This window comes from Rattus rattus, chromosome 2, assembly GCF_011064425.1.
Source record: "Rattus rattus isolate New Zealand chromosome 2, Rrattus_CSIRO_v1, whole genome shotgun sequence".
In the NCBI taxonomy this organism is placed as follows: domain Eukaryota; kingdom Metazoa; phylum Chordata; class Mammalia; order Rodentia; family Muridae; genus Rattus; species Rattus rattus.
In genome coordinates, this window is record NC_046155.1 from 143,658,586 (window position 1) to 143,683,223 (window position 24,638).

Consider the following 24,638-nt stretch of genomic DNA (forward strand, 5'->3'; position numbering starts at 1 on the left):
CAATTGATGTTTTCTATTGCTTTGCTTTGTGACTAGAAAATATATTCTGGAAATCTTACATTATATTTGCTTGTATAGGGCTGTCACATTTCATTATTTCTCACAGTTCAACATCACATCACACCAAATGGTGCACTTTGTATGAAACTAGATAGCTTCCCTTCCATAAATATCTGCATTGTCCGGAACTGAGCAATCTCAGTGTAACATATATGGAAAATAACTCTTCTTGTCAAAATTTTTGGGATAAATTTTTTATATGGTGTATGCAGGCCTTGAACACCTGACCTTAGAGGACCATTAATTTCAGTCTTTCAGTAGCTCCATGGAATAAAGGCTTCCTCCTGCACCCAAGGCCACAAACACTTGTCATTGTTCATTTGACCAGAGAATTATCTTTGACAATATTCTAAAAAAAAGTGTGCCAAATCACAGCATGGACTTCTGGAATCTGACAATCAGAATCATTTTCCTGTCACAAACTACAATTGGAATTCTAGGAAACTTCTCTCTTATGTTCTACTACCTAATCCTTTACTACAGACAAGGCACATTAAAACCCACAGATTTGATTCTTATGCACATAATGGCAGCCAATGCTGTGATCATTCTCTCTTCAGGAGTGCCCACCACAATGTCAGCTTTCAGACGGAAGCCATTCTTGAATGATTTTGCATGCGAGCTCCTATTGTATATTCAACGATTTGGCAGGAGTGTGTCCATTGGTGCCACCTGCCTTTTGAGTGTTTTCCAGGTCATGAAAATCAGCCCCAGGGAATCATGTTTGACAGATCATAAAATGAGAACTGACAACTACATTTGTTGCTCCACTTCTCTCCTCTGGGTTTTGTATATGTTGATACATTCCACTTTCTTTATGTACACATTTATCAAAAGGAATAGCAAAAATATGACAAAAGAACTAGAATTTGCATTCTGCTCCATTGTAGGGCAAGATGATATCATTGAATCACTCTATGCTGCACTGGTGGTGTGCCCTGAAGTCCTCTTTTCTGTGCTCATCACTTGGTCCAGTAGCTCCATGATTGTCATTCTGTACCGACACAAGCAGAGGGTTCAACACATTCACAGTTCTCATGGTTCCAGCAGAAATTCTCCTGAGTTCAGAGCCACTCAAAATATCCTGGCCCTGGTGTCTTCCTTTTTGGCTTTTTATACTCTCTCTTCAATCTTAAGAGGCTGCATTAATTTTTCACATAATCACTATTTGTGGCTGGTGAACATCATCTCCCATTGCTTCTCTGTTTTTTCCCTCTTTTGCACCCTTTGTTTTTATAAGTCATTACTCCATTGTGTCCAGATTCTGTTTGGTCTCGATATTAAATAAAAATCTCTTACTATTATTTTAAATATATAAATAATATGTTCTCTGTGTATGTTCTTACTACTCATTATGGTCAACATGTGAATTGATGCTTATGATTGCTATCCTGTTCTTTGTACTTGACTGCATCTATGCTTGTGCCAAGTTGTCTTTATCACTACGGCTCTGTGGAAAAATTTGAGGCCAAGTATCTGTGTTCTTTCAGCTTTGTTTTTATTTCTTAAAATTGCCTGTTATTTATGGTCTTTCCTGGCTACATATTAATTGTTGTACTTTTCATATCAACATGTATGTTATGACAGCAGAATTATGATAGGAATTTCATTAAAACTATAGGTTAAATGTTTGGCAAAAATTCCTGTGATTTAAAATAGATTTTTTTCCCTCACACAAAATATCTTAATTCTGGTTTCCCTGCTCTCTAGTCCTTTAAGTTCCTCCTAATCCCCTGCCTCCCCTCTGGATATATTCACTTTCTGTCACTCAATAGAAAACAATCAGGTTTCTAAAGGATTGTTTTAAAAGGTAATATAAAGCAAGAGCTAACACATTGGTGTTGGACCAGATGAACAAACAGAAGTAAATGAGCCCACAAGAATGCATAAAAATTAGAGCTCTGTTAGCTTTGACACTCATAAATCCCCCCGAAATGCTAAACTGGAAGGTATAATATATATGCTGAGGACCTGAAGCAGACTTTTGCAGGCCCTATGCATAGTGACTCTCTGTGAATCCATATGAGCTTTGATATTTGGGTTCTTTCACCCCATTTTTCATATTCTTTATACTCCCTTCCATAGGGTTCCATGAGCCCTGAGAGGAGGCATTTAAAACAGACATGCCATTTAGCTCTGAATATTCCAGGGCCTCACATTCTCTGCCTAATGTCTGGTTTTGTGTCTCTGTAATTGTTTCCATCTGTTGATGGAGAAGGTGCCTCTGATAATAGCCCATCAAGGCACTGGTCTATGAGTATAACAAAATGTCTTTAGAATTCAATGTATTGCTACTTTATTTTTAAACTAGTATCATTTTTGTTTACCTGAGATCTCTGAACTATCTTGTCTGATATGGGTTTCATCTTGTGGAATGACCCTTATGTCAAATCAGATACTAATGGTTACATCCAAAAGCTTTCTGCCATCATTACCATTGTGTATTTTGAAGACAGGACAGCATTGTAGAACAAAGAATTTCTGGCTACCCTGTTGTTCATTTTTCTCTTTTGATAGCCTTCCTTTACCAAAGATGCTATAGCATAGGGATGAAAGCTTTCTGTAGGTACCAGCTCAACTTCTCTAAGAGATATGGAGGCACTTTTTTTTCAGCAATGACCACATTGCCATAAACTTATAAAGAGGAGAGTATATTTTTATGTAGGTTGTCTGGGGATTCCAATCAGACCACTTTGGCTAACAACCCAATCCTAGTATGGGAAGGTTCATTTGGTGACAAGAAATGGCCAGTTGTGTCTCACTCTCTAGCATTATTTGGTGATTTCAGTTAGAAATCATTTCTATAGTAGGAGATTTCCATACTGCCCCTCAAATGGTCCTTAATTTCAGCTATCTCTGACCCTGTATTGCTCCATTGCATCCCTCAACATTCTTCTCCTCTTGATTCCTCTGTTCCTGTTACCCAATTCATTCAAAACTATCTATTGTATTTCTCTATACTAATGAGATCTATCTGGATGCCCTAGTCCCTTACTTTATATTTAACCTTTGTAGTTCTGTGGGTTGTATATAGATTATTTTCCTTGTCTTAAACGTTAATATCCACATATAAATGAATACATGTCATATTTGTATTTCATCATCTGGATTATTTCACATAGGATTGTTTTATCCATTTGTCTACAAATTTCATGGGATTATTGTTGGTTTTTTTTTGTTGTTGTTGTTTTGCACTGCATTGTGTAAATGTACCACTTTCTTTATTCATTCTTCTGTTGAGGAACATCTAACTTCATTCCAATCGCTTGCTATTATGAAGAAAACAGCAATGAACATTGTGGAGGAAGTATCTCTATAGTAGCCCTTTTTTGGGATAAAAATCAAAAGTGGTAAAGCTGCTTCTTGAGGTAGATGGAGTCCCATCTTCATGAGTGGATTCTGTTTGTACTTCCACCAGGAATTGATAATTATCCCCTTTAATAGACATCTGCTTCAGCATTAACTGTCTCAGTATGCTCATCAGAGCCATCAATGAAGTGTTAAATAGCCACATCATACTGCACTATCTCTTTACACATCTGTCATGTCCCATTACAATATTAATCAATCTGCAAATATACAGTGTTCTAGTAAGGTCCTGTATTTAGGGAATTCATTTTAGTACATTTCAAAGAAGCTCCTTATCAGATTGCGACTTTAGATTCCCACAGGTCTATATCAACCCATTTAAAATAAAATGATTCCATTTCAAGGTCCCCAAGATCTCAATAAATTACCTTCTAACATATAATTCAAATCTTATCACAATACCAACTACACAGGCCTGATCTTCATCATCTAAATTATGGATCAAGCTCTGGTATAAACCACCCCAGAGCACAGTTCATCTTCATCTGCGAACTTCAAGAAATAGGAAACCAATCATGTATTCTCAAATAAAGAGATGGTCCAGTCCATAGTTATATGCATATTATTTCTAAAGAAGAGAAAATCTAAGGGACTAAAAGAAATGCCCAATCCCTTGTTATATGTTGCAGCATCTTACTGAACTTATACCCAAAAGATGCTCCAGCACATAACAAGAACATATGTTCCACTATGCTTATAGCAGCCTTATTTATAATAGTCAGAAGCTGGACACAACTCAGATGCCCCTCAATAGAAGAATAGATACAGAAAATGTGGCATATTTACACAATGGAGTACTACTCAGTTATTAAAAATTATGACTTCATGAAATTCACAGGCAAATGGATGGAAATAGAAAATATCATCTTGAGTGAAGTAACCCAGACACAAAAGCTCACAATGCCCATGATACAACCCACAGACCATATGGAGCTTAGGAAGAAGGAAGACCAAGTGTAGATGCTTCAGTCCTGCATAGAGTGGGGAACAGGATGATTAAGGAGGTGGAGGGAAGGGGAAACTGGGAGAGAGAGGAAGGGGAAAAATGGGAGGACAGGATCAGGTACTGAAAGGGACAGGAGAGAAGTACAAGAGGGTCAGGAAATAAAATAGCAATGTAAAATAGTAGTGATGGGGAATTGTAGGTAGCCACTGGAGGGTCCCTAAAGCCAGGGAAGCAAGAGGCACATACGATCCAACAGGAATGACTTTAGCCAAAATGCACAGCGATGGGGACATAGAACCTCAAAAGACTACCACCAGCAGATATGCACTGCCCCCAGTCAAAGGGTGGGTCTAACCCCCATCTCAAAGTTTTAACCAAGAAATATTCCTATCCAAAGGAAAGACAGGGGGGAAAAAACGCAGACACTGAAGGAAGGGCCATCGGGGGACTGCCCCACCCAGAGATCTATCCTATTTGCTGACACAAAATCCACACAATGTTTGCCAAGATATATTTGCTAACAGGATCCTGGTGTGGCTGTTCCCTGGAGGTTCTGCCAGCACCTGACCAGTGCAGATGCAGATGCTTGGTTCCACCATCAGACTGTGCTCAATGACCCTGGTGGGGGAGCTGGCAGAAGAACTATGGGAACGTAGGGGGATTGCAACCCCATAGAAAGAACAATGTCGGTTGGCTTGAACACACAGTGTTCCCAGGGACTAGACCACCAACCAAGGAGTGTACAGGCATGGTTTTAGGGCTCCAGATATATTTGTAGCGCAGAATGGTCTTAACTGAGATCAATGGGAGGGGAGGCTGTTGGTCCTGTGGAGGTCTGATGCACCAGTATGTAGAATGCTGGAGCAGAGTGGGTGGGGGAGCACCCTCATAGAGGCAAACAGAAGAGGGAAGAGGGCACATGTGGGATGATAGGATTCTGGAGGGGTAACCAAGAAGGACAATATCATTTGAGATGTAAATGAATGGAATGATTAACTAAATAAATAATAAAGAAACAAATAAACAAAAAGTGTTCAATCCTAAGAAAACCTGAAATTTCAACAACTTTGGCAAACTCAACAAGATATCAGAGTCTGCCATTATCTGTGGCAAGGCCTCTGAGAACTGGGCTACCATTTACTCAGCCAAACTTCAATTGTCAAAATTATCCAAGTTTGCAGCTTAGGCCTGTTAGTCTGTATCTTAAGTGTAAAATGTTAAGAGCTTGTAAAGTCTTTGTTCTGGTCAATTTTTGTCACCTTGACACAAACTAGAGTCACCTAGGAAGAGGGGACCTGAATCCTGGAAATTCCTCCTTCAGATTGGCCTGTGGGCCTGTTTACAAAGCATTTCTTTTAACTGATGTTTGATGTAGGAGGATATGGTCCACCATGGTCAGTGCCACCCATTGCTAAGTCGTTCTGGGTTGTATAAGAAAGCAGGCTGAGAAAGCAACAGGAAACAAATTTGCAAGCAGCTTTCCCCCTTTGGCTTCTAATTCAGTTCCTGCCTCCAGATTCTTGCTTGAGTTTCACCTTTGGATTCTCATGATGATGATCTGTAACCTGGCTGACATATACACCCTTTCCTTCCTCAAAGTACTTTTGGCTATGGCACTTACTACAACAATGGAAAGCAAACTAGGACACCCTTCAAATTTATATGCATTGTTCTTTTCGATACAAGCTGATGGTACCTTTACGAGATTTACCCAGGATTTACGTCCTTAATGGACTCACACCTTTTTCCAGATATGTCTAAGGAGTTCCTTTCAACTTCCTAAATGCTCTCTGGTTATATTAAGGGAAGCCTATATCACAATCTCTTTAAAGACTTTATGTGATAGACTGCTCTGACTTTGTAATCTTGATATTAGCACATGCTGTTTCATGATACTGTAAGCTACTACTTCAGAACCTACTTTCCGACAACAAGCCTCTTTCATTTCTGTTACTTTTGTGATTAAGATGGGTGCCCAATTTCCCAAATCAAGTCTTAAATTTTTTCTCTTCACACCATTATATTCCTTTTACTAAAGAATTTCTGTTTAAAACGTTTTGTTAGAAATCCATAGGAAAAATCCATACATGAATATCTATAACTGTTGCTTTTTTATTATTTAGCAGATGGGGCTGGAAAAATAACAAATATGATAAACTGCTAATTGTGGTAAATCTATACTACCCATGATCAATAATGAAGGCTGTCGAAACACATAACACAAATACATGTCAGATTAGTTATACAGACTAACAGGAGACAAAATATACATAAAAAATTGGTAGTCACATTTATGGAAATCTCTTAAAGAATTAATGAATAGTAGAGTCCATGGCAAGAAGAAGGGCACTGAGAAGAATCATGAAGCAGCACATAACTTTATAACTTTTCAGTGTTAAAACATCACTGCTAGAGTAGCTTTACAGTATAATAAACAAATATATCAAACATATAGAATATAGAGTATTTTGAATATACTCCATAAAACGTTTATTTAAAATTCCAGATCAGAGGCCGGGGGGGGTGGCTCAGGAAGAGAACTGATTGCTCTTCCAGAGGTTAGGAGTTCAATTCCTAGCAACCACATGGTGACTCACAACTATCTGTATTGGGATACAATGCACTCTTCTGGTGTGCCTGAAGATAACGACAATGTACTCGTATGCATAAAATAAATAATTTTTTGAAATTATAGATCACTCAAGTCTACTGGTAAATTAAGCAAGTGGACATCAATATAGCAATTCTACCATCTTACCATAAATGCCTTAGGAAAGTGCCCTTCGCTGGTGGTAAGCCATAATGTTCATTTCCACTTGTAACCAAGAATTCTATCTAGCTATTCATAAAAGTTACATTCTTGGATCATATCCCTGCTCTTTTGGGGTTACTGTTTAAACATCAAAGGCATTTGGCAAAGATGGAAGGCATAAGAATGTTGTGGAGGGGGTGATGCTGAACTTGTGATCCTGGTACTAAGTAAGTGATACAGTACTTTATAAAGAATTCTATAAACCCTCCGGTAGATCATAGCTATCATGAGTAGAACATTTAGGAATTTCTTTACCATGGGAATTTCCCCTGCAGTGTTGAAATTTCTCTGTAATTCCAAATATTCTCCTCAAACTTGCAAGGAAACATAATGCATGTGCTAAAACTGAGACACATAATCCATTCTGCTGCCAAACACATGGCAAGTTGTCACAATATCAATTTGTGAGCCTTAGAATAACTATGAAATCTAGATAGTTGTCAGATACTGAAATACTTGGAAGTATTATTTATGATGCTGTTTTTTAACAGTACAGGGTAACTGAACTGAGGACTGTGCCCCAACAATCCACTGTCATATAAAAATACAAAATTGTCTATCTCTTTAGGTTGTCAGATTCTCACACTGCTTTCAGTATACTCTATCTTCCCCTTAGATTAAAAGTAACTTCAATTCTAAGGCATTTATTATGGAAATTTGAGTAAAAGGAGGCAAGTGCTTGTTCTGTCTGGATGACTTATAAGATGGGCAGAGCCCATTACACTACAAAGATCATAAAGAGCTGGGAATATGACACATGTCTAAACTCTCAGCTATTGAGGAGGCCAAGAAAAGAGAAGTTCAAGGCTAGCTTGGGAAATTAATAATGTCTTAAAAGGGTAAAAAGAAAATATTTTACAAAAAATAGCATCCACTAAATAAAACATCTCTGCAAGCCACATAGAAAGAGTATCTTCGATCCCCTTGGCTGAAGATTGGCCTTGTATACATCTTTGCAAGTCAGATGTGATAGATTGAGGAAGCTTATTATCATGTGCTTAACCAGTACTGTAGGGACTGGGCAGAGTAAATAAGTCTTGTATTCCCAGAGGATGTTGGAGTGACTACACTGGAGTTCAGATGGTTTCAACTGTACCTACTGAGTGACAGAACTATGGGTAGTTACTTGCGCTGGTCTGAAAGTTCCTAGATGCCGTTCCTAAAGCATCTCCCTGATATATTATTCATTACATGAGATTTAATACCTAACTGAACACTGAAGTGTGTTCCCTAAAGTAGAATTGTGACATAAATCTTTTGGTGCCTATTCAGGTGGGAGCTAAAGCTGTAGGCTTTCCCACATTCGCTGCACTCATATGGCCTTTCTCCAGCATGAACTTTCTGTTGCTGAACAAGGTGGGAGGTTCAGATGAAATCCTTCCCACACTTGCTGCACACAAAAGGCCTTTCCCCTCTATGGACCCTTTGCTGTGCAATAAAATCAGATTTCCTACTAAACTGTTTCCCACATTCAGTGCACTCGAAGGGCTTTTTCCTCTTGTGAACTCTCTGATGTTTAATGAGAATATATCTTTGCCAGAAGGATTTTCCATAATCACTGCAATCATAAGGATTTTCTCCAATGTGGATTCTCTTATGCTGTGTGAGATTATCTTTTCGACTAAAGGCTTTTCCACATTCACTACATTCATAAGACCTTTCATCAGTGTGGATCCTCTGGTGCTGGGTAAGTTTGGCTTTGCAACTGAAAGCTCTCCCATATTGTCTGCACTCATAAAGGCTTTCTCCACTATGGATCCTATAGTGCTATACAAGTGTATCTTTATGGCCAAAATCTTTCCCACACACACTACACTTATAATGCATTTGTCCAACATGAAAGTCCTTCCCTATTCTCAATGCTCCCTGAAGTCTTCTTACTATGAATGGCTTTTTTCTTCATGCCCATCACATTATCCAGAAGGTTCCTCTGCTCCATCTCACATGAAGAGGGCTTTCTGATGAGTAAGGCTCTACATGAACTTCGAAATTTTTAACAAGGCTTTATTGTCCTCTTCTTGTGAAGACTTCTCTACAGTATGATACTTTAGGTTCTGGCCAAAGTTTTCACATGCCCTGCATGAATAAATTCTAAGCGCATGGTTTGTTCTGTGGTGTTCCTCCAAGTCCAAAAGGTTATTTAAAATGGGCTCACATATGTTACAAGGGTAAGATGTTTGTGTCAAGAAAGAGCCTGCTTTAGGCATACTAGCATATGCCACTCCTTCAGAAATGTTCTGCTGAGAAGGTTCCTCTTCATCATTCAGTGCCCACCAATAACCTGAAGGCAGAAAAACACTGCTGATGTACACTTTGAAATATATGTGACTTAGTATTACTGTGATGAAACACCATGACTAAAAGCAAGTTGGGCAGGAAGTTTAGCTGACTCTTCCCTGGCACTGTTTGTCTCAAAAGGAAGTCAGGACACAACAGGACAGCAAAGAGGCCATGGAGTAGTGCTGCTTACTGGTTTGCTCCTCACAGTTTGATCAGGCTGCTCTCTTATAGAAACCCATCAGGAGATGTCACCACCCACAATGGCTGGGCCCCAAGATCACTAATTTAGAAAATGCCTCACAGCTGAATCTTATGGAAGCATTATCTCAGTTGAGGTTTCCTCCATTCAGATGATTCTAGCTTGAGTCAAGTTGATATAAAACTAGCCAGGGAATATGTCTACTTTTAAGTTCATAGGGTTTTTCAAGAGGACAAAATCACAATCATATTTATAATCCTGGAATAATCTATATAATGCTGGAATCCAGTGATCATAGACAAGGGAAGGCTGAAAGATAAGACACGGAGTGAAGTTAGTACAAGAATAAAAAGTAGCCTCCACATTAGTTCTCTAAAAATGACTTTTAGAAAGGCTTTGTCTGACTTCTAGTAACAGGTCAGATTTATGCATAAATATATGTCCAGGAATATTTGATTTAAAGTTAGTGATTTATATTCAAGGACTATTAAATGATTATGTGTACATCTGATGATCTTAGTTCAGTCCAATGACTATAGTTCATTCCAGTATTGGAAAGGCCTGCAGGGAAGCAACAGAAGACAGATGTATTAGAGTAGGATAAGAAAGCCCTGTGTCATAAATTAGAACAGAAATAACAAACTTGTCCAGAAGGAGAGGAAAAGTAGAAGGTACGGCATCTGGTGTTGGCATCAAATAGTAGTGTATTAATGGAGCTCTGTGTATTCAGATCCTGAATTCTATGCCCAGATAGCTGGTTGTGTTCTTGACGATGGCATAGTTAGCCATCTCTTATCTTTAAGTTATGTAAAATTTGTTTTGCAGTACCACTAAATGCTTAATAAAAGTTAGTCAGCATATTATCTGGACAGAAGAAAACTAATGGGACTTCCAATCCCAGTTAGAAGGTCATAAGGAGAGACCAGAGTGAAGAAGGACCATGAGGAGAGGAAGATGTAGAGAGAACATAAGGAGTCATCATGAGTCGCAAAGGGAGTCTCCATGACATACATGGAGCAGAACAAGTCAGTGCAAAACTCATACTGAATATAAAGGACCACGTAGCTAGAAAGCAGGCATCCTTAGAGGTTCAAATAGATCAGAACCAGTCCATGTTAGGCATGCAGCTTGTTAATAAACTTAATAGGTCCTATGTCAAATATTTGGTAGCTAGAAAAGGAACAGATAAGGCTATCATCATTAGATTACTGCCTACAATAGTAGATACAAGACAGATTTCTGATACTATCTGAAAGGCATCTGAAAGTCATGTCCTCTTCCAGGTCTTACCAAAGTTGATCCAAGCTCTTCCTGCCATCCTTAGAGGCATGCCCTCTCAGTCAAGTGCCAGGACTCTTCTATTTGCCACAGTTCAGGATTCATAGAAGATTAGGAAAATAGAAGTCACCGGGGAAAGTCTAGGTGAGTATAAACACTCATAAACATAACTGGAAGGAAAATAGAATAAAATAAAGCCTATCATGCATGGACAGACCAGAGGATTCCATGTTCAATGACTAGGATGACTGACACCTATATTTGCTGACCCAGGAAGATGTGAGACAAATGTTGTAGAACATGGAGCCATGAAGTATCCTGACTGTGGACAAAGTTGTGTCACCAGAGAGAAAACATCTACAGTGATGACCTGAAGACCTGTGATTGATCCCCAAACAGGTCCTGGCAAGTCTCCAGGAATTGGGGAGCAAAGGGTATAGAGGAGAAAGTTCCTTACATGTGAGGCTTGGCATGCAGAGAACCTGTATGTGGGAATCAGTAGAGGTCTAGCTATGGTAAGAAAAGACATGCACAGTATGACAGTTTTAAAAGAGAAGGAAGAGGAGAAGAAGCAGTGCCAGTCCACAAATCTGGGATAATTACCCCATCTAGGAGATGGTAAATATAAAGCGCAAAATGCATAATACCACAACAGCAAAAGGTCTGGACTTCATCAACAAACTTCCACTTCACTCAACAAGAACACCTGAATTCATTCATAGGCTAGGTTATATGATCCCTAGCCAAATGGAAAAATATCCTGTTTCTCATCTCAAACACCTCATAAAACAAGACCCATAATAACTTTCAACCTTAGTTACATTTCTATGTCTCATGCCTTACCTGTGAGAACTCCAGAGACTCTTTCCCCAGGAGGTTGGACTAAGATGCTTACTAAACATTCCTGCCATTTGCACTGTGAGACATCTTGGATTTACCATGTCCAAACCCAAATCTTAATCCTTCTGAAAAATGTTCACCACTCTAAATTGCATTCCATCTTTCAGATGCTTACAAAATGAGGTAAGAGTTAGTGGGACAGCTCTTAACTTCCTACTTTCACAACCACATTTGATACAGCAGGAAACTGATGGTTTCATCTCCAAACTTATCTCCAGACTTTAATGTCCATTCAGAATACACCCAAGCTCCTACTGACCCTGGGCCAGTCCAGTTATTACAAAAACATTCTGAGTCAGTTGTAATAGCTTCCTGACCTGAGTCCCCTGCTTTGGCCCTTATCATACACCAATTTCACAGAAGATTGTTTCCTGAGTGAACACTAGAAAACAATTTTGAAGTTGATTTCTTTCCATCATGTAAAATGCTCCTTGGCTTCCCAATGAGGGTGCTCTACCTTAGGTTTGGCACATGTAAAAAGAATGATTGCTACAATCTCTGCTGCCTGTGCGGAGCTGGGGAAGGGTACAGTTTTCAACTGTTCTCTACACTTGCCAAGCCTCTGTCCCTGCCCTTTTTTTTGTTTGTTTGGTTGGTTGGTTTTTGTTGTTGTTGTTGTTGTTGTTGTTGTTGTTGTTGTTGTTGTTGTTGCTGCTGCTGTTGCTGTTGTTGTGTTTGTTTTTTTGTTATCTCATTTATCTCATTTTCTTATATTCCAACATCTCCAATCCTCCCACCGACAAAGGTCCCTATGCTAAAAGCCGTCCTGCACAGCAGTCACTGACAGATGTGTTAAGGTGCTTGATTATGACAGGTGAAGGGCTGAGAACTTAGAACCCACCTGTGCTGGGCTCAAGGCCATAGACATCACCTGACTGAAAGCCACACCAAAGTAGGGAGAGTGGAGACCGCTGTCATCTGGCCCTGGAAACTGCAGCACCTGGCCCCGCTACTGCCACATACTCCATACAGTGGCAAACAACGCTTCTTCTGCTACTTCAGTCCACAGTCTACCAGTGAACAATAAAACTGCCAAGCTGCAGGAAGTCCCGCCTAAACGGAAATACTCTTAACAGTACGCACTGGATTCTGGAAAATGTAGTTCCTTCAGAGAAAGCAAGAAATTGGGTGCTGACTCTGGGACCAGCAGGAGCCTAAGTAATGATTACATGGCAGAAGGTTCTAGGAACGTTCACAGAATACGAAAAGTGGGATCTCCTTCCTTGGACAGGGCCCATATCCAGAGAAGGGAGTGCAAATGTTGAAATAAATTACATCAGATGTTCCACTAATGAACACACAACACTAAAATCAGTAAGTGTATTAATTGTCCACTCATATGTTATTTATTGTTTTAAAAAAGTAAAATATAAAGCTCTAGGTCAACTGTTCAACCTTCAAAAGTAAGAGTTTTTTCAAGCCTTAAAGTAGAAGAATGATTTTTGAAGAGATATTTGAGTCCCCAGGTGAACCAAAGTGGGAAACCTCCTCAGACATAAATTCCAAGCAAGAGGGACCAAGAGAAGAAGGCCAATGAGAGGAATAGCAGAATATTCTGAAAGCAATAGAGGCACCTTTCTATATGGTAGACAACCAAAGAAAGTAATAGTCTTATCATTAGGTACCCATTAGCCCTCAAACTGAGATACATTTATTGCCATTTAGGAATATGCCATTCTCTATTTGAAAATGAGAACCATTCTAAGAGTCCCGTATGTTAACATAAAGGGTTAGCATGGTCTCTCTGAATGCTTGTGTGCAAAGATAACAGTGTGGAAATGCCAACTTGGAATAGCTGACCTCATTTCACCTATCATTACAGGAACAACATTAGAATGGAAATTTCAAATTCTTTGTGATGTTGGTGGAAGTTTGAATTGTACAAACCACTAAAAGTTAGCCATAAACCATTGTCTCCATATGTACATGTATATTTCTGGGGGGGGAGGCAGGTAGAAAGAATTAAGGCCTTGGGATAATGTAGGGATATATACTTAAGTACTAAAGCTGAGCACAGGGGTTCTAGAACTTTGAATATTCCTGAGCTTAGCTCTAAAGTGTAACTTCTTCATGTTCCCAAAAACTAAGTGAATTTGTGGAACACACTGAAAAGGGAGGATAGGAAATTCTGTCAGCTTGCGGATCACAGCAAGATTTTGTTCTACAACATTAAAATTAAATGATGAGTAATATTACCATTAGGAATAATTCTTGGAAATATTGACAGTTGGTAAAATGGTGAATATACATAGGGCTGCTAGACTATTGTGCTTTTTTATGCATACATATGTCAAATACATATTGCATTTCAGAAAACTATTGTATGTGGGTAGAACAAATATGGAAATAATGGACAAAGACACAAAATAACATCTATTCAAAAAGGAAGACATATGAAAAATGCAAAATTGTATGGATGCTGGAATTCTGCAATGTGTTAGCTACAACGAAGACAAGGAATATAAGCTGGGCAGGGTGAGACACAGCTATAACTGCAAGATTTGGGCTGTTTCAACTAGAGAATCAAGGCCAGTCTGGGTTGCATAGTGAGAGTCTGTTGCACAGCTACCTCCTTTGAATCAAAACATTGCATCCTGGAAGGAAGAGAAGGAGAGAAACTTCATAAGATTTGAGAAGCTAATAAAATTTCCAAAGCTCAGAAAATTACAAAATTCATAAATTCCCTGTGAAAGCTTTTATAAACAGTAAACAATTGCTGGTTAGAGGAGACTCTCTATGTGAGCTGCCTGCAAGCTGTGCCAGGACCTACAATGATGAAACTGAAGCTTTTGTCAGTCATCACACATGATGGGATGGATCTTGGCCATGCAGCTGCCTTTCAGTCAACTGTGCTCCTCTAACCTCTCACCTAGTTCCTAAAATAATTTCAGGAAACTCACTGGTTCACAAGCTATACTTCTGAGTATTTTCCATTCTACCTCTAACATGCTATTCCTTCCCCAAAACCTGTGCTAGTCGCTATTCTACCTCAAACACATTTTTTAAACTTTCACAGGAGATAGAAATTGTCTTTTCAGATGAGCTCATTTCAGTTAATCACCTTTACTTCTACTGCCCCACATTTCAAGATACCATTTGTCGTTATGAATAGTCTGTGCTGCATATGTCTGTATAAAATCGGTTCGTCAGATGAGAAACATCTGCATTGCATACATGTGTGTTTATATATAGGTATCTCAGTGGTCTCCTTAGATTCCAGAGTGCCAAGGGCTGGATCATGTGGCTGATAGATAGATAGATAGATAGATAGATAGATTGATTGATAGATAGATAGACAGACAGATAGATAGAGATAGAGATATATTTTTTCTCAAAAGACAAAAACTGAACACAACCACCAGCCCCCCCATACCAAGCAAACAAAATAACACTCCCCCAAAAAACAAACAAAACACAGAATACTGTAACCAAATAAACACACACACACACACACACACACACACACACAGAGACACACATGCACACACACACACACACACACACACACACACAAACACCCCTGTGGAACCCGCTGTATGTTGGATACTACTATTGAACATGAGACCTGTCCTGGAGTGGCTGATATAACCAGTGTCACTATATTGGAAAAATTGAGTTTTCCTCTTCTAGCAGGTTTAAGTGACAGTTCAGTAGTTAATATTTATCCTAGTGACTAGGTTTTTATTAGTTCATTTTTCATTGTTTCATTTGTTCATTTGAATAATAATGAAATAAAATATAGTAAGATTTTAAAAACTAGTAAGTCCTTTCTCCAGTGTATACTTTCGTATTAAATGAGGAAAATTGTTTCTCATGGAGACTGTGTGCACTCACTTATATAATTTTATATCTATGTGAGCACTTCAGAGTCTACTGAGGTAGGACTTTTATCTAAAGAGTCTTGTGCATTTACTGCATTCACAAAGGCTTTCACAAGCACAAACTCTTTGTTATTCTATATTGTCATAGTTCTTCCAAAGAAATTACACCTGATGTATGGCTTAAAAGAGGAGGGCCAATCATAGTTTACAGAGGTATGGGGTGTTTGTTGGCATGTTCCAGGCTATTTTTGCTGGGTTCTCTTTTTTTAAGCTTTATTTCATGTATGTGGATACACTGTCACTGTCTTCAGACACACCAGAAGAGGGCATCAGATGCCTATTACAGATGGTTGTGAGCGACCTTATGGTTGCTGGGAATTGAACTCTGGAACTCTGGAAGAGCAGTCAGTGCTCTTTTTTTTTTCTTTCTTTTTTTCGGAGCTGGAGACCGAACCCAGGGCCTTGCGCTTGCTAGGCAAGTGCTCTACCGCTGAGCTAAATCCCCAACCCCGCAGTCAGTGCTCTTAACCACTGTGCCATCTCTTACAGCTCCACAATCCTCCCAACCCTACTCCATCTTAATCCCTTCTAACCCCACAACACTAGGTAGGAGTAAAACCTTAGAGCAGAATGGGTTGGAGACCTCTTTCACCCAACAAATAAAATACTTCCTGTTAATTAGGGTGCTTAGGTTCCTTGGGGAAAGTCCAATCTTCGACTTCAAGATATCTCCAACTTCTTTGGTCAAACAGCAACAGCAACAACCAGGACCAGAAGGGAGGGGCAGCAGCCTTTTCCATTTTGCAAGCAAGTCTGGCTGCTGTAGGGAGGGGCGCAGCAGCTGTATGATAATGAGGTGAATCTGGTACCCTCCTAACAACAGTACTGAGCATGTGTGGGGTTTTGCACCTGACATCAGTCTGGCTGGGGCGTTACTATGTTAATGGAGGTTCATGCAGGTTCATGCCATGCCAATCTCTGGAGGACAAGTAGCTGGGATGACAGTGGGGTGACTCGTGCCCCACCAATCCCTGAAAGGATATTAGCATGCTGTAGTGTATATAAGGAGAGCGGCTTTACGGCTCGGCGCGGTAATACTGAGAGCTGTAACACTTGGAGCTGTAACACTTGGAGCTATAACACTTAGGGCAGGCTGCCGCCGCCTCCCTGTATCAACAAAGAAGGTGTCCTGCAGTAAAAGGCTGTTGAGAAGAATCCGACCGTGTTGCGTCTTCCTTGCCGGCTGAGGTGGGCGCGACAAAGTGGTGGCCCATACGGGGATGAGGACATCCTCGTGGATCTCAGAACTCTTCACCTTCAGGACGAGAGACGTCGGAAAAAATTCCCGGATAAGGGAGGTAAGATAAATAAAGTTCTCTGGAGGTAAGCAGAGACGATAAAAGCCTTGGTATAGAGGCGGAAAGTTTTGGGAACTGCAGCAATGTTGTTTCAAGTTGATCCTTTGTGGGCAGGATTTATAATTTTGTTTCTTTTTTTCTTTGTGTGGGATAGAGAAGCCACAGACAGCAAGCTTAAGCCCGGACCAAAACCTCTTTGGCGAATGGTCCCTGCCTGCTTAGAGGATAAACGATGTGAGGAAGCTGTTAGGACAGGTCAGAGGGTCCTTGCAGAGCAACAAGAAAGTATGTCAGAGGGAGAAAAGGTCTCAAAAGAAAAAAAGAAAAGAAAAGGAGATAAAAGGAACAGAGAGAAGGCAGAGATGAAAAAAGAGGATAATCAGGACCAGGAAACAAATAAGATCTATTCTTCCTTAAAAGCCTTGACCTTAGAAATGTCAGACAATCTAGAAAGCATCACCGACTGCTTAGAGAAAGTGAAACTAAAGGTAGGACCATCCGGTCCCCGGCCTCCCGCAGAGCAACAAAATGGAAGTGTAGGACTCGACCTCAGTTCCACCACCAGACTCGTATTGACCCCTCGAATAGGAACTCAGGTGGTGGATACAGATTTTAAAGGCCCCAGTAAGCAGAATTCAGAAGGATCACAGAAATTGAAAGCATGTGCAAAGATAAAGATTTGGGGTAGTGGTAGTGGTAAAAGGGGACAAGGTAATAATGGTAAAATGTTTTTGTATGTGTTCTTTTAGAGTTATGTTAAAATCTAGAGAAGCAAAGTCGATTCTCATAGATGCCTTTAGTCTTTGGACCCTGACTAGAGACAGTTTACACCCTAGACAAGAAAGAGAATGGGGTTGAGAAAAACAGTCCTCCCGAACTCTCCACAGATGCTTTGGCAAAAGAAGGAAATGAGCTTAAGTTTTTTGAAGCTCTCCTGGGAACAGAAGGAGGTGGGAGACGTCTTGCCTCCTTGCTGGCTCCTATTGGAGAAGTGCTTATTTCTGGTTCTTTAGGTAGGATGTCTGGGTCCTTTTGGTGGAACACCATCTAGTTCTTTCTGTGTCTATTGTTTGTCCTTGGTGCACCAAGCTGTGGATATATGTCAATTTATGTCTGGGTTTTGCTTCTCGTTGCTTGAATGTTTTGTGTTTCATGTTTAAAAGAAAAAAAAATGGTTAAAACTTTAAATGCTGGTTGATTCACCCGTTGATGTAGCTTTAACTCCTTTCAAGAAAGGAACAAATAAATAAAAAGTTTCAATTGGCTTTTGGAGCCTGCATCTGTAACTAGAAGCCTAAGTCGGCTGGGCAAGCTCCCCAGGGGGCTGGCTAAATGTTTATACTAGCCGCCCTAGAAGCGGCCTATACAAAAGTGGTTAAGGCGCTTGAAAGCAATCAATTGTTCATAGCACCTGAAAAGGTTCAAATGGGCCAAATGGGAGAATATTTAGGAACAAAAAATCACTCCTCATAGTATTTCTCCTCAAAAAATTGAATTACGAAAAGACCATTTAAAAACATTGAATGATTTTCAAAAATTACTAGGAGGCATAAATTGGATTCGACCCTATATTAAAATGCCCAATGTAGATTTACAACCACTTTATGAGATCCTGAGAGGGGATTCTCAGCTTACTTCACCCCGTGCTTTAACCAAGGAAGCACCACTATCCTTGAGGAAAGTAGAAGAAAGATTGGAAAAGGCAATGCTAAAAAGGTACAAGGAAGAGGAAGATCTGCTTTTGTGTATACTGAGAACTTTTCGTCAGCCTACAGGAGTATTATGGCAACAAGGTCCACTTCTTTGGATATATCCCCATATTTCTCCTAATAAAACCCTTGAATATTACCCTTCTGCTGTTGCACAGCTTGCTGTATTAGGCGTTAAATCTTGCATTCAGCATTTTGGTATTTTACCTAAGAAAATTGTACCATATACAACTGCTCAGATAGAAACATTGTGTACATTAATAGATGATTGGGCCATATTACGCTGTAGTTTTGATGGAGAGTTTGACAATCATTATCCTAAGGATCCGTTGCTACAATTTTTTACTGAACATCCAGTGATCTTTCCTAAGATCACTGCCTCAGAGCCTTTGTCTGGAGCATTAGATATTTACACAGACGGCTCCAAAACAGGTGTAGGTGCTTATATGGTTGATTCTCAAGAACCAGTATTAATTCAATACAGTCCAGGTACCCCCCCAAATTACAGAATGTAAAATTGTATTGGAAGTTTTCAAAAGATTTCATGATTCTTTTAATTTAATTTCTGACTCTGCTTACATAGTTAATGTGGTGCGCTCACTTGAAATTGCAGGGCCAATTCGGTCGACTAGTACTGTATGTCAAATTCTTTTAGAATTACAAAATTTGATTTGGGCCAGAAAAAATAAATTTTTCATACAACATATTCGAGCTCATACTAATTTGCCTGGTCCCATGACTAGTAATAATGCCCTGGTGGATGCTAGTACTCGTAGAGAGTTTATTTTTCATGCTGCTCCAGTTGATCACACTAGAGAATTTCATCAAAAGTTTCATGTACCTGCCTTTACTCTTCAACAAAAATTTAAAATCTCTAGAGCTACAGCTCGTGATGTGGTGTTACGTTGCCAAAATTGTGTTCAATTTCACCACCCTCCTCATGTGGGAATTAACCCTCGTGGTCTGATCCCGCTAAAACTTTGACAGATGGATGTCACACACATCTCTCAATTTGGAAATTTAAAATATGCTCATGTTTCTGTTGATACCTGTTCTGGTATAATACATGCTACTCTGATGACTGGTGAAAAGGCTCGTAATGCCAGTAGCCACTGCTTAGAGGCATGGGCAGCCTGGGGAAAGCCTGATAGTCTCAAGACAGACAATGGGCCTGCCTACACTGCAAAGTCCTTTCAGACATTTTGCCAGACAATACAGGTCAAACATACAGGATTGCCTTACAATCCCCAAGGTCAAGGAATTATAGAAAGAGTACATCGTACCTTAAAAGAGCTAATAAAAAAACAAAAAGAGGGAATTGCCAGCAGCCGAACACCAAAAGAACAACTTTCTTTAGCTCTTTTTATTCTAAATTTCTTAATTTTGGATGCTCATGGCCGCTCTGCCGTGGATCGCCATGTTGCTACTACACCTATAACTAATGCAGAAGTAAAGTGGAAGGATGTCTTATCTGATGAATGGCGTGGCCCAGATCCCGTGATTTCGAGATCTAGGGGAGCTGTTTGTGTTTTTCCGCAGAATCAAGAAAATCCAATTTGGGTACCTGACGCTTGACTCGAAAATTGCCTTCTGCTCTTCCTGAAGATGAGACTACGAACCCTACTATTACTACTGGGACTGATGCAGATTGCTGTCCTCAACAGCACTAGACTGGACCCCATCACAATTGAAGACTTTACCTCATGGGTTACCAATGCTTTCTCCTTTTTTAAGGAGTGGGCGGGCATGTTTGCCTGGGGAGCTATTGTCCTCCTGGTTTGCCTGGGGAGCTATTGTCCTCCTGGGATGCGGGGTATGTCTCTGGCTTATTGGCCGTTTAAAAAGAGAACATGCCAGACACAAAGCGGTTGTTTACCAGGCTATGACCGCCATTGGCAATGGTGCTTCTCCCAATATATGGCTGGCCTCTTTGAAAGATCAAGAGTTCGCCCTAGATCATTTTTGTCACAGTCATGTGGAGTCAATGTATCCAGGGACGGGCAACTTTCCTCGAGCTCGGACCAACCCAAGACACGAGGCCCGGTGGCGATAGGGTAACTCTATGACGGGTAAGGCCGAGTCATCGTTAGGAACGACCTAAGACAGGAGCAATGACAAGATTGACATGACACCCAGATCTAGACCAGTCATTTTATTAAACAAAAAAGGGGGAGATGTAGGGAGCGGCGCAGCAGCTGTATGATAATGAGGTGAATCTGGTGCCCTCCTAACAACAGTACTGAGCATGTGTGGGGTTTTGCACCTGACATCAGTCTGGCTGGGGCGTTACTATGTTAATGGAGGTTCATGCAGGTTCATGCCACACCAATCTCTGGAGGAAAAGTAGCTGGGATGACAGTGGGGTGACTCGTACCCCACCAATCCCTGAAAGGATATTAGCATGCTGTAGTGTATATAAGGAGAGCGGCTTTACGGCTCGGCGCGGTAATACTGAGAGCTGTAACACTTGGAGCTGTAACACTTGGAGCTATAACACTTAGGGCAGGCTGCCGGCGCCTCCCTGTATCAACAAAGAAGGTGTCCTGCAGTAAAAGGCTGTTGAGAAGAATCCGACCGTGTTGCGTATTCCTTGCCGGCTGAGGTGGGCGCGACAGGCTGCTTGCAAAGCTCTGCATCCATTCACTCTCCAGAGTCCCAATAGTTACATTATCTGTGGCTGGCAAAATATCATGGCCATCCTAGATCAAGAGACAATCATAACCAATGACTGAGGACAAACAGAAGCAGCCCCATATCCCACATCTAGGATTAAAACACAAACATATTCACGTGAGTTTTTAAAAGATCCAAAATTCTCACTACAAGCGTGTAAAACAAACTGTGGGCTGGGTGGTTCAGAAGTTAAGAACAAATTCATCATTGAGTGAGGATTGGGTCCTGTTCTCAGGACTTTCACTCAGTCATAACTATCTAACTCCAGCTTGCAGGGGATCCAATGCCTCTGACCTTCATGGGCACCCACACTTCTGTGCACATTTCCATTCACATTACATTTTATTATTACAAAATAATAAAAATCTTTTTAAAAAATCAGACCAAAAATGATAATATGTTTGGCTTAACAAAAAATCAAGCATGGTGATTGCTATGACGGAGAAACAAAAGCAATATGTTGGCGAGGGTTGGGAGGAAGTGACATGATTGGCAGCTCTTGGCACAAGTAAACTCTTGGTGGGTTTCTAAGACACCTGGTCTGGTATCCAGTGTGATCAAAGAAGCATAAATGGCTTTCTTCAGTTTATATACAGGTAAAATCTTAGAAAGCTGGTAGTTATCAATGTACGACCATTGTGTCTTAAAGATGTCTCAAACTCTTTACATGTTATTTTACATATGCATGTTTACATATTTGTTTGCATCATATTTGATACCATATACCTGTCATATATGTTTATCACATCATATTTCATTTGGCTGTGTAATACATATTTATTCAAGTTGTCTCAACTAGTGTCAACCCTGTAACTGTCTCTAGATTGGAATGCTATGTAACTGTCTCTAGATTGGAATGCTATGTAACTGTCTCTAGATTGGACTGCTATGTAACTGTCTCTAGATTGGGCTGCTCTAAAACTATTACAGAACACACCCTCCTACTCCATTTATGACTTTAAAATACACCACTTACTCTTTTGTTTCTAAACAGTGGTATGGTAGTAAATTGCAGTAAAGAAATGATGTTTAAATATATACTGTGACTAGAGAAAACCCAGACTCACTGTAGTACATTGTACTACTGTACTAAGCTTCTGTATAGATTTCTAGATTTCATCAATCTTTTTCCTAGACATTATGAATCTTAGTTATGTTAAATGGGTTGAAAAATTCCTAGAAAATTGATATAGCACACATCTGAAAGACGTCTTAAACATTTATTTAGTGGTATGTGTGTGTGTGTGTGTGTGTGTTTGTGTGTGTGTGTGTGTGTGTGTGTCTGACTTGAAAAAGTCATTTTTTTTCTTCCACCATTGTAGATATGAGGGAGTGAACTTAGGTGACAAGCAGTTTTAGCCACTGACGTAGCTCACTGTTCTTTCTAGGAATATTTATGACAGTATTTCTAAAGGTCATTGGCATCAGATGAAAAAAATAAAGGAGAAAGACTGCCCCTGAACACTGATGGCACTGCTCATTTGGGGATTTGATGAGCAAAACCCAGAAGGGTGAAGCTGCCATACAAACAATACAAACAACCACCAAGCTGATTCCTCCATTTTTTTTAGAAAGTAATTTAATGCATTAAGGACAAAATAAATAAAACATCCTTAGAAAATTTTTTTCTTTTGGGTTTTTTAAGACAGGTTGTTGCTGTGTAGCCCAGGCTGGCCTGGAACTTTCCACCTTCTTGTCTCAGATTCCCAGGAGGGTGTTGGGATTACAGGTGTTGGGATTGCCAAACCCAGATCCCTTCAACAATTACAGAAAAAAATATTTTGAGAGTTTCCCAACTTTTCTAAAATACTATATTGCAAGCTGCTGACCTTAAACGTTCAATCCAGAAAATTCCTCAGAGGCAGGTCCTGGTTTAGACAGCTTCCACTCTCTGAACAGAGTGGGTGGCCAGGGACCTCTGCAGGACTGGACGCAGGTCTGGGTGCCCAGGCTCTCAGAGCGGGACTTATGCTCGCAGCCAGTATACTGGGTGTCTGGTCTGACCTCCTTACCCTGGTGCCTGCATCTCTCCTTCTCTAAGACCCACTCCTGGCTCTTCTTCACCAGGTCCCTCTCTGCCTTCTTTTGTGGAGTCCGCTCACTGATGAAAGTAGACTCGGAGGCCTGGTCTGCATCCTATATCTCAGTCAGCCCCTTTGGCAGGGAGATGAAAGGCCCAGAAAACAGAGGTAGAACTTCTTTGCTTTGGCTCTGTTGGGGAAATTTACCACCACACTGACAGCGAAGCCTGCCCTCGTGGCCTGGCTTGTGATCAGATCCAGCTGCTCCTAGTTCTCTGGGTACAGCTGTAGGACCCACTGACAAGGGTACAGAGGAGAAAACAAGTGGTAATGGCACCTGGCAGGGATATCCGACTTCTTTTTTGCGTTGCAGAGCCACTGCACAGCAGAGATGCTGATGGAGCCATCAGAAGAACCCGGTCTGAAAGGTACTCCCTGGCCCCTGTTCCCTAGCAGTAGGTCTCCCTGTGTCTTGGTTCAAGGTGGCATCCAACATGGCAGGGCTGATGTCAATGCCCACCCAATAGTGTCCCTCTTCTGAGACATAATCTCCATTCAATCCAGAAACCCGCAGTTGATGTCTAACAGTTAAGAGGGCTGACCTTCTGGCAAACAGAAAAGCTCCAGCGCTCGCTCAGTCATCTTGGTCTGGATGTCAATCATCCATGAGTTGGGAACGTATTTCCAGGCTTCATTCGGGTCATTAAACAGCTCTGGAGGTCCGCTGTGTTCAGGTCTCCCGCTACGAGATGCCATCTCTAAGGGATGGCAATACGCTGGGGCTCTTGATTCCTCTTAACTAGGTAAGTTTGTTCTCTCTCTGTCTCTGTCTCTCTCTGTCTCTCTGTCTCTCTCCCCCTCCCTTCCTGCCTCCCTCCCTTTCTTAGAATCTGCAACGACTTAAGGACACCAGACTGCAGATCATTCAACATTCATTCATTCGTTTATTTATTGAGATAGGGTTTCACTATATAGTTCTTCTGACTGTCCTGAAATTGTAGACCCACTTCCACCTGGCTTTAACTTTTAGACGGTAGACACAGACTATAATGATTCTCTAGGGGCCCCTAGGCCTTCAGACCTAAACTGTGGGTGAGTCACTTGTCCTATTTTTCTGAATCTTCCAGCTTCTTAGACTGAATAACACTGGTTTTCTGGACTTCCCAGTCATTGTGGGACTATTCAGTCTTTGTATAATCTATTTTACCCTTA

The 24,638-nt window shown here is 40.5% G+C and overlaps 2 pseudogenes; one reads left to right on the forward strand and one right to left on the reverse strand.

Annotated features, from left to right (window-relative positions):
* The first annotated feature begins 427 nt into the window (after nucleotides 1-427).
* Nucleotides 428-1,370, forward strand: LOC116892055 (annotated as a pseudogene).
* A 21,865-nt stretch (nucleotides 1,371-23,235) lies between these two features.
* Nucleotides 23,236-24,256, reverse strand: LOC116893266 (annotated as a pseudogene).
* Nucleotides 24,257-24,638: the final 382 nt, after the last annotated feature.